General features: G+C 33.6%; 1 pseudogene; it reads left to right on the forward strand.

The window, feature by feature from the left end:
• LOC130801121 (uncharacterized) overlaps positions 1–2,080 on the forward strand; it is an 8,275-nt pseudogene extending 6,195 nt beyond the window's left edge.
• Positions 2,081–11,300: the final 9,220 nt, after the last annotated feature.

Genomic DNA, 11,300 nt, shown 5'->3' on the forward strand with positions numbered 1-11,300 from the left:
TATATATATATATATATATATATATATATATATATATATATATATATATATATATATATGTATATATATATATATATATATATATATATATATATATATATATATATATATATATATATATATATATATATATATATATATATATATATATATATATATATATATATATATATGTATATATATATATATATATATATATATATATATATATATATATATATATATATATATATATATATATATATATATATATATATATATATATATATATATATATATATATATATATATATATATATATATATATATATATAGATATACATATATAAATATATATATATACATATATATATATATATATATATATACATATATATATATATATATATATATATATATATATATATATATATATATATATATATATATATATATATATATATATATATATACATATATATATATATATATACATATATATATATACACACACACACACACACACACATATATATATATATATATATATATATATATATATATATATATATATATATATATATATATATATATATATATATATATATATATATATATATATATATAATCAATGCAAGAAGATTAGATCTAGAATTTGGAAGTTTGGATAATTAGATGTGTATAATAAAATAAAAGTTGTTTTAATGAAAATGCTATTTTAAATCTTGTTAGTATTTGTTTTATTTAATAAATGGAGTTAAAATCTTGAGATTATGCGTCGTAATAATTTTTCGTTAATTGGAAAATAATTTAAATAAATACAGGATAAAATAGTAGATTTTATAAGAATTCATTTCTGGATAGAAATATTCTATCTCGAACTGCGTCTTGCGGTCCCATGAGTTCGTTATGTGAAATTTTGGACGTTTTGGTGTTTGGTAGAATTAAAAATCGCATAGACGTCTAAAATGATTAAAAATAGTAAACAACATTTAAAAATCATGAAATTTGTTACGCAAGGTAATTGGTACCTTCCGGATGTAACGGTGAGGTCGGTTTTTCTATTCACACATTAGAAACTTCCAAAACTGATCTGTTTAGCTATTGTACGCTTTTGGAATAATTAATTAATTAGATGTCTTATTCTATTAGAATGTAGATATTTAAATGAAAACTAATTGGTTTAGTGTAAGGCCAAGTGGATGTTGATTTTGAATACACTCTAATGCGTGTTTTTCTTTGGGTGTTGTTTGTTATTAGGACCTCAAATCATGAGGGGTCATTAAAGTGTTTTCCTGATTTACGAGGTCGTGTTTGAGTACTTATTTGGAAAAGGTACGTACACGATGAGGTTGATTATGCATGTTACTTTGGATACCACCTTTATGTGATTTATGTTGTTGGATCATGTTCGTTACTAAGGAATAATTTCACATAAGGACTTAGACCCTCAAATAATAAATTCACAGTTATGGAAACTCCTTTTAAGGAGAAATTGGTTTGGGATACCCAATAGGGTTATAAAAAGGATACTTCTAATAAGGAGGATTGAAAATAGGTACCCAATAGGATAATTTGGTCCCCATCAGCGGGGCCCTAATAAGGGCCACTATGGGGGGTATGCATACTCTTAACCTTGGCGACCCGTTAAGATATCGGGCAACGTCTTGGTCGATATTTGCCTTGGGATTAGCTCTCCCTTGTGTATTCTACCTAACTTATTATTGAAGCAAGAGATTGGAGAATTGGAGATGAGTCATCGTACTCAATGGATTAAATAGGAAATGATAAATTATATTAGAGCCTTTGTATGCTAGGTGGATCGTGATGTAAATTATTGTGTGTTTGTTATGCATATTGGCTATTTGCCTCTGAGGTGTATTGTGTTTTGAAAACCTGTGATGATGTTGTCTTTGACGACTAGCAGATTGCTTGAAGGCTGGGACATCGGGAGTGAGGATTTTACCTTAACATTTGAGACCTTGCGTAATTGTTTTAATAGGTTTCAAAAGTTTAAAACTTTAATTTTTCTGAAGGACTTTATTATGTTTATTTTTTTTAGAGGCCCAAGGGGGTTCTCGAGTTGTATGAGGATATTTAGATTTTCTTTTATTTATCCGCTGCTATAGTTTGAATACCGTAGTCTGTACCATCAGAACGAAACTCGTTTAGGGTGGAACGAATCTTTGGACTTTTGTATTTAAACTTTCATTAATGGTTCGGATGTCACTCGGAGAATTATGACTTTGTAGACTGTGTTAGAGATGAGAACAACAACAAGAAGGGGGGGGTGAATTGTTGTTTTAATAAGTTTAAGTATTTTAGCCTTGTTTTTGCGGAATTAGATAAAAGAAATAGAACTTCAACTTAGAGCGAAATAATGAAAGAGACAACAAAATTTTACGTGGAAACCTTCTAGACCTAAATAGAAGGAAAAACCACGACCCCTCGAGATTTCAAAACTCTCCACTATGTTTTAGGCAATTCGTTACAATTACATAAAACAACTCGCTTCACTTGAAGCTTCTCTTACTAGGCCAACTTCTCCTTTCACTTGCTTCACTCAAAGCAACTCTCTTAACTTTACTCAAAGCTAATCTCTTCTCTAGCTTCACTAGAAGCTTTCCTCTTAGCTTTACTCAAAGCTAATCTCTTCTCTAACTTCACTAGAAGCTCTCTAATTCTCCCCTAGACTCACCAAGGTCTAGTTACAACAAATCACTCAAAAACCCTTTTACAAGGATAATATTCTCTAAAGATAAAATCAAAGAGTTGCACAAGAAAATATTATAAGTTAATTGGAAATTTTTAAAACAAAATATTTCTTGTTAATTTTCCAAAAATAACGTATGAATTTAATTGCTCATACACGGCTTAATTTGAGGAACACACAAGTCCTCTATTTATAGATTATATTTAGCTAAAAATAGAAAGTAACTACCCATTATTCCCTTTTCCCTAAGAAAATGGATCTTGAAACACAAGGTCAAAGTACACGGTTACTTCCTTGTACCTCTCCAATAAATAAGGGAGAAATAAGTGAAAGCTTAAGTTTAAGCTAAAGCCACGATTCCCTTTAACCGAAAATAGGTACGGTTACCTTTAACTAATAATAGGAATGGTTACCTTTAACTAATAATAGCTAAGGATCCCTTTACCAAAATCAGCTACGGTTCCCTTCACTATATTTAGCTAATTTAGTCATTCACTAAATATAGATCCGAAGCAAAAGCCTAATAAAAAGGATTTAGAAAATCACACGTTAGGTGGTTATAAAATATTTTGCCAATTAACTTTAATAATTAAATAATGCAACAAATTAATTTTAACTAATACATCAACTAAAAAATCAGAAATCATAAAAATCAGAATTTCCAGCAGACGTATTTTCTTCAGACTCCAGTCTGGGAACACTGCACTGATTTCAAATTCCAGTTTTGTTAGATCATCAAACTTGGGAACAGTAGACCTCCTGTCTTCATTTGACATCCTAAGCGATATACCTTTTCTAACTTTGGATTCCTTTGACGAGTACATGTTCATAGACTAAGTCATAGGTACTATCAACGATCTTAATCACGACCGGATATTGACCTGCAGACAATCTCTAAAAATACATTTTTTTATATGAAGTGTAGTCATCATAAAAACCTAAGAGAGTCAACAGACTTTATGTAGAATTTCCTAATTGACTTTATACGGGCCATTACATAAAACTATTTAATGTCCGTTCACAAAAATTAGTGAAATGTCAATGAGATAATCTAGATATCTTTGGTAATTTCTTCCTTAATTTATTTGTTTAATATATTATCACAAAATCTAATATGAGACAGTTTCACCGTAAGACACACTATATATAAGTTAAATAGTTCAACTAATACAAATTATTAGCAAATAATCTTTTTGTTTTGAGTTTGTCTTAATGTCTCATACAAGAGCAGCTCATATAATATTTTTATGGAATTTGATATAAATTTAGTTAATATTGATCCCACAAAATTTATTGTCTAAATATTATTTCTCAAATTAGTTTAAATTATAATTATAATTATATTTGTGAAATGCTAATTAATCAGATGGACCTTGATGTATGATTCCTCTTGCATATTAATATTAAATAACATCAAGCATTTATATATTTTGTGTGTTTTATTAATAGTTGTTACTTATTTTTAGAATATGCAACATCAATCATAAATATTGTTACAGCAGAGCTACCGTCTTATTATGAGATCGATAGTCCAATCTATCTAATTAGGTCTTATTATGAGATAGATAGTCTAATCTATTTGATTATAGTTTTTCATGCGTTCAGTACTAGATCTATTTAACGTTATAATTGATACCTTTAAGGTCAAAATCTATTTTTTAGTTGATCACTTTAAGGTCTGATTTGATCATTTTTAGATCAAATTGAATATTTTTATAACAAAGCGGTCATGTACTCTTGATCATTTCCAAGAGCATTTATTGAATCAATTGACAAACATAACTCGCGATCGACATTTCCTCCGCCTTCCCATTAAGGGTAAGCAAATAATACACCTACAACTTTATTTGTAAATCTATTATGAACGGGAACTGTTGAGAGAAGAGAAGTAGCACTATTATTGATCAATGATTAAAGAGTACAAGTACTCTTATGTTCCATTAGAACCATCATGTTGCATTGAATAAGAGTACTAGTATTGTGCAATATTTTAACACTATTATTAATGGTGTTATTGACCATTTACTTGTTGTTTAAAATTCATCCATTAAATGATAGAACAATATCATTTTATTACCTCGTTTTGAAATTGTGAAATAGAATCATATTTAGGTAAAAATTGATAAGTTTAACGTCAAATTGGATCACTTAAAGGTCAAAATTTAATTTTTTATTTTAGTTGATCTGTATAAGATTCACTTTAAGTTGAAATTGATATCTTTAAGGTCAAAATTGATACCTTTAATGTTAAAATTGAATTTTTTTTCTTTAATTTCTAGGACACCTAATTTTTATATCTTTCAATTTTTAGCTTATGGGCCAACCCATATTGACGGTTTCAATATCAGACCGTTGCTCTCAAGTTTTTTTGTTTAAATTAAACAACTTTAAATTCGATTTTGATTTTTTCAATCCAAATCTAAATCGGTTTTTTATAATCCGAATTAAACCAAAACAATTTTTAAATACCAATTCAAATCAAAATGATTTAACCAAATTGACCGAATTGATGATGTCGCACCGAAATGACCATTTCACACCAAAGTTTTGGAAAATTTTGCCTATTCATACAAAAATATAGCATCAGTAGAATAATGCTTATCAACAACCCCTCAATAGAAATTACTACTTAATGTAGTTGGTGCTTTCAAAGCATAAACCCTAGCTAGTTTATAAAATTTTACAATACTTTAAATTTAAAAGAGTTAATAAAATTAATCTAGAATTAGTATGTAACAATCCGACTTACCATTGACTGAGTAAACAGGGTCATCACGGGGTTCATTTCCCACGAAACTGAAATCACACTTCTAAAACTTGAGTAAAGGAATTACCAGCTCTTTAATGTAACTGACTCAGCTATATCTCAAAACAAACATCAAACTAAAGCAAAGGATAATCATACAATTCTCTAAAAGTCCGATATAACCAACACAGCCAAATCAAATTTACATTTATCCAAAATTCCTAATACAAAACTATAAATTCCTAAGTGCTCATCTCAATATACATCCTTGGAACCTCTAATCACCTCTGCTAATCCATTATTCCCGACTGGTTCCGATTTGTGGACAAGCTAAAAAATGGAAACAACAGAAGGTCAGATTAAACTGAAAGAGAAGTAACAATTCAAAACATCAAAACACAGTGATTCAAATCATAGGTTTAAAAGCAACATAATTTTCCTAGATTTATGTGCGCACAGGGAGTCTAGTTTGAGAGGTGCCCCATAGCTCTAAGGCTATGTCGCTCTCGGGTGAAGCTAGTCAATATCTGAATGACAATTTGCTTCAAAAACAGGGAGTAGGGAACAATGTTCCTCAACTCCGTCAATGACCAGCTCGCAAGCCCGATTCATTGACCATATCATAATATTAGCATAAGCATTCACAATAACATTTGTCTCAAAGATAACAAGAAAAAAACTGCTTAAGTAAAATGTTTATTTTCAAGAATATAGTCTGGCCAGACCCTTTAAAGGACTGCTACTACTCATCAATGACGCTTCAAGAAGCTAAGTCCGTTTCTCCGCAATCACTAGAAAGGTTCCTCGATGACGTCGCCTCCTGAAGCATAACAAACATAACATCACAACAAAGCGTTCGATACTACAAACTAGGTTCATATAGCTCATTGCATCTCCTCCTAAGACCGCATCTTAGTTCCATCTTCTATTCTAATATTTCTAATTTCAAAGATTGCGCAAGTTCTAACTCTAATCCCCAAAAATCATTAGAAAATATATAACTTTATTTAAAACTAGCTTATATTCTTGCAAAGATCGTACGTCTCCACAAATCCCTTTGTATTCCAATTCAAACACTTCCATGTTCATCTAAACTCAAAATCAAGAAACTAAACAAGATTAACAAACAATCCAAAAGATAGATTCAGCTAGTTTATCCATTCAACTAATAATTTCCACACAAACCCTAAATACTCTCCAGAACAACCAATCACATATAATCAAGAGTTATATCCAACACTTACATTTACCAACCTATTCGATTAATAACAACAACAAGATTTATCCACCATTAGTAATTTCACAAGAATCTCCTAATATTCAAGAACATCAAATTTCCATAATCTTTCTACATTTAACATCCTATCGATACTCTAATCTTTGTAAATTTACGTACTAATTAATAATTCCAACAAATTGTTTCAATATTCCATAATCTACCATTTATACATCATAAAACCCAAATTACATTTGATTTTAGAATTCTTCCCCAAAACTCGTCAATCACAATTTCTTACAATCACATATCAATCATCACTAGATTCATTTAATTTAAATTAAACACACACATATAGTTATACTTGAGGTTTCCATTATATTCATGGTGACAAGATTCTTGAAAGTATTAACACAATAATAAGGTTAAAGGAAAGAACAATAGAAAATTGATTCAATAGGGTATCATAAAATGGCAAGGGAAAGGCACAATTTCAAGAGAAGAAGAGGTGTTATACCCGACTTATTTTGTGAAGGAGATATAGGTTTGATTGGCTACGTTTTTCCCAAAAAAAGGACACCAAAAATCGACTGGAAATGGGCCTGCTGCCGCGGCTATTGTCACCTGTTTTGAGGAGAAGTAACCACCGAGAAATAGTGATGGTTCTTAGGCACACGATCTCAGGGACCAAGAGAGGGGAAGATCGATTATTAGCTTGAATAGTTTCAGTTTGATTCTGCCATTTTCAAAGGAAATGGCGAGAGAAAGGAGGAAGATAAGGGTTCTTGAGATTTTCATGTGTTTAATGGAGTGCGATGCTGATTTTTGGGTTATGCGAATGGAAGGAAGAAGGAAATGGTTGCTGATTTCCTTTGAGTTCATTTGAGTGTGAGGGAAAAAGAGGAGGGTTTATCATTATTATTTATTTATTTATTTATTTTTATTATTATTTTTTAATTTTAAAGAAAAGGAAAAGAAGGGAAATTAAATTGAGAATATTTTATGTCATGTGTATTCAAGATCATTCTCGCACTGATAATTCTCTTAAACTTACTCGTCTTAAAATATTAATTCCCTAAATGTTACATTCTAGCCAACTTGAAATGAACTTCGTCCTCGAAGTTAAACTAAGTCTCAAGCATATATTCAAATATCTAGGTAACATACATATCGTACATATCGTAAAGCTATGTCACCCAATTTCTCATACTTAATGCATTGTAATAATCTATATTACTCGTACTAACTATGTGAACTAACCAAAATTTTTAAGGCTTAGCATCGTTAGAACTTAGTATTATTCCGAAATCTTATGAATCTAACCAACTTAGAATGATGTTCGTCCTCGAACTTAACTCACTAAGACTAAGGAGATGCAATAGCTATAAAGCAATGTACAAAGAAATACCTGAGCAAACAACCAGGGGTAATCACGTCTCATGGCATCATTTGCCTCCCACGTGGCCTCTTCAGTAACGTGATTAGACCATAGCACCTTCACAAGCGTTACACTACCCCGACGTGTATCACGCGTCTTCCTATCTAGGATCTGAACTGGAGTTTCCTCATACTGTAAGGTTTCATCCAAGGTCAACTGTTCGGGATGAAGAACGTGTGAATCATCCCTGATGTACTGTCTCAGCTGCGATACGTTAAACACATCATGCACTTGATCAATAGACGCAGGTAACGCAAGTCGATACGCTACCTCGCCTATGCGCTCAAGGATCTCGTAAGGTCCAATGAAACTTGGACTGAGCTTACCCTTCTTCCCAAACCTCATCATACCTCTAGTTGGTGAAACTCGAAGAAAGACTTTATCTCCAACTTGAAATTCAAGAGGTCGACGTTGTTGATCTGCATAACTCTTTTGCCTATCCTGAGCTGCTTTCATCCTTTTACGTATCAACTGAACTTGCTTGATCATTTCCTGAATCAAAGGCGGTTCCACATACGGGAATACGTTAACTACGACCATAAAGTGCCTCAAATGGTGCCATCCCGATACTCAAATGATAACTGTTATTGTACGAGAACTTTATCATATCCAACTTATCGTCCCATGAACCACTAAAATCTAAGAAAAGTGTCTGTATAGCTTGCTCTGTCTGTCCGTCTGTAGCTGGGTGAAACGCTGTACTCATTCTTAATTCAGTACCCAAAGAATCTTGTAGCTTTTGCCAAAAATTAGACAAAAACCTAGCATCTCTATCTGAAACTATGTCTTGTGGGACTCCGTGATGTCTCACCACTTGCTGTCGATAAGCTAAAGCCAACTGATGCTTGTTCCAAGTATCCTTCATCGGAATGAAATGCGCCGATTTGGTTAGTCGATCAACTATGACCCAAATTATATTATTGCCCTTCGTGGTCTTTGGTAGTCCACACACAAAATCCATAGATATCGATTCCCATTTCCACTTGGGTGTCGGCAATGGATGAAGCAAACCTTGAGGTCGCCGATGATCTATCTTGACCTTCTGGCAGGTCAGGCATTTAGCAACAAAATTAGCAACATCCTTTTTCATATTATGCCACCAAAATGTTCTCTTGAGGTCTTGGTACAACTTGTCAGTGCCCGGATGTATGGAAAAACATGAACTATACGCCTCTTTAAGAATGTGAGTACGTAAGTCTGAGTCATTAGGCACGCACCATCTATCGTTGTATCGCAAACTGCCATCCTCATGAATGTTAAAATGTGGGTCAGGTGTTTCTACCACTATGGAAGCCTTCTCAATCAGATATATATCTTCAGTCTGTTTCATCCTTATCTCCTCAAACAAATCTGATGTCACCTCCATTAGCGACGCCACTGCCCCATGCTCTACTATTTTGATACCTATTTCCTCGATTTCTTCTCTTAAACGTACTCTAGCCAAGGCATTACACAAACCATGCACAGTTTTCCGGCTCAAAGCGTCAGCAACGACATTAGCTTTCCCCTCATGGTATCGGATCTCTAAGTCATAATCTGAGATCAGCTCTAGCCGTCGTCGTTGCCTCATATTCAACTCCCTCTGGGTGAATATGTACTTCAGGCTCTTGTGATCAGACAAGACCTTAAAATTAGTACCATACAGATAGTGTTTCCATATCTTGAGATCGAAGAATACCGCCGCTAACTCCATGTCATGCGTCGGATAGTTGATCTCATTGATCTTTAGTTGCCGTGAAGCATGAGCAATGACGCGCCCATTCTGCATCACACACACCCCAAACCATTCTTCGACGCATCAGTGTACAGCTCGAACTCTGATTCTCCATCTGGAAGAGCTAAGATAGGTATCGTGTCTTCAAAATCCTAAAAGCTTCATCGCACTGATCATCCCAAACGAACCGTATGTCTTTTTTGGTCAACTGAGTTAACGATCGCGCAATCTTTGAAAAATTGCATACAAACCTCCGGTAATACCTTGCCAATCCTAAGAAACTTTGAACTTCAGACGCGTTCCTCGGTATGGCTCAAGTCGAAATCGCCTCCACCTTCGCCGGATCTACCGATATACCTTCACTAGGCACTGTGCCCAAGAAAGGAAACCTTGCGTAGCCAAAATTCGCACTTTGTGAATTTGGCGTACAACTTATGCTCTTTCAAAGTCTGTAATACGACTCTCAAATGTTCGGCATGTTGATCCTCATCTTTGGAATAAATTAAGATGTCGTCGATGAAAACTACAACGAACTGGTCAAGATACGAGGTAAAGATGTTATTCATGAGAGCCATGAACGCCGCTGGTGCATTGGTCAAACTAAAGGGCATGACCATAAACTCATAATGCCCATATCGTGTCCTGAAGGCTGTCTTAGGAATGTCTTCTGGCAAGATGTTCAACTGATGATAGCCAAACCTCAAATCGTTCTTAGAGAATACCGATGCACCTCTAAGCTGATCGAAAAAGTCATCAATTCTAGGAAGCAAATATTTGTTCTTCACTGTCGCACGATTAAGCTCTCGATAATCTACACATAGTCTAAAGGTTCCATCTTTCTTCTTGACGAAGAGAACGAGTGCGCCCCAAGGAGACACGCTTAGGCGTATATAACCCTTATCTAACAACTCTTGCAATTGCACCTTAAACTCTGCTGTCTCTCTAGGTGCCATGCGATAGGGAGCCTTCGATATAGGACTCGTGCCCGGTACAAGATCAATCGTCAGATCAACTGCTCTCGGAGGTGGTAATCCAGGTATCTCAGAAGGAAAGACATCCTCGAACTCACATACCACACGTATTTCTCCTATCTCGGGTGTGCTCATCATCGTGTCTACCACGTGACATAGAATTATAGGGTAATTGCTTCTCAAATATGTTTTTAGCTTGATAACAGATATGATATTAGTGTGATTCTTTGGCACAAAACCCTTAAGGGTCACTCTCTGCCCTTTAGACCCTCGTACAGACACTTTCTTCAACCAACAATCAATGCTCGCCTTGTACTTCCTCAGCCAATCCGTTCCCAAGATAACATCAAAATTATCCAGAGGAAACTCTACCAAATCTACGCATAAATCTATTACCATAAAGTCTAAGGGTATATCCCTATACACTCGCTGACATAAGATTCACTCGCCCGATGGTTGGGCAAACTCACTACTTATCTCAAGCGAACTAGACAAAGACGACTTTGATATACACGAAGATGCA

The sequence above is a fragment of the Amaranthus tricolor genome, chromosome 15, assembly GCF_026212465.1.
Source record: "Amaranthus tricolor cultivar Red isolate AtriRed21 chromosome 15, ASM2621246v1, whole genome shotgun sequence".
In the NCBI taxonomy this organism is placed as follows: Eukaryota; Viridiplantae; Streptophyta; class Magnoliopsida; order Caryophyllales; family Amaranthaceae; genus Amaranthus; species Amaranthus tricolor.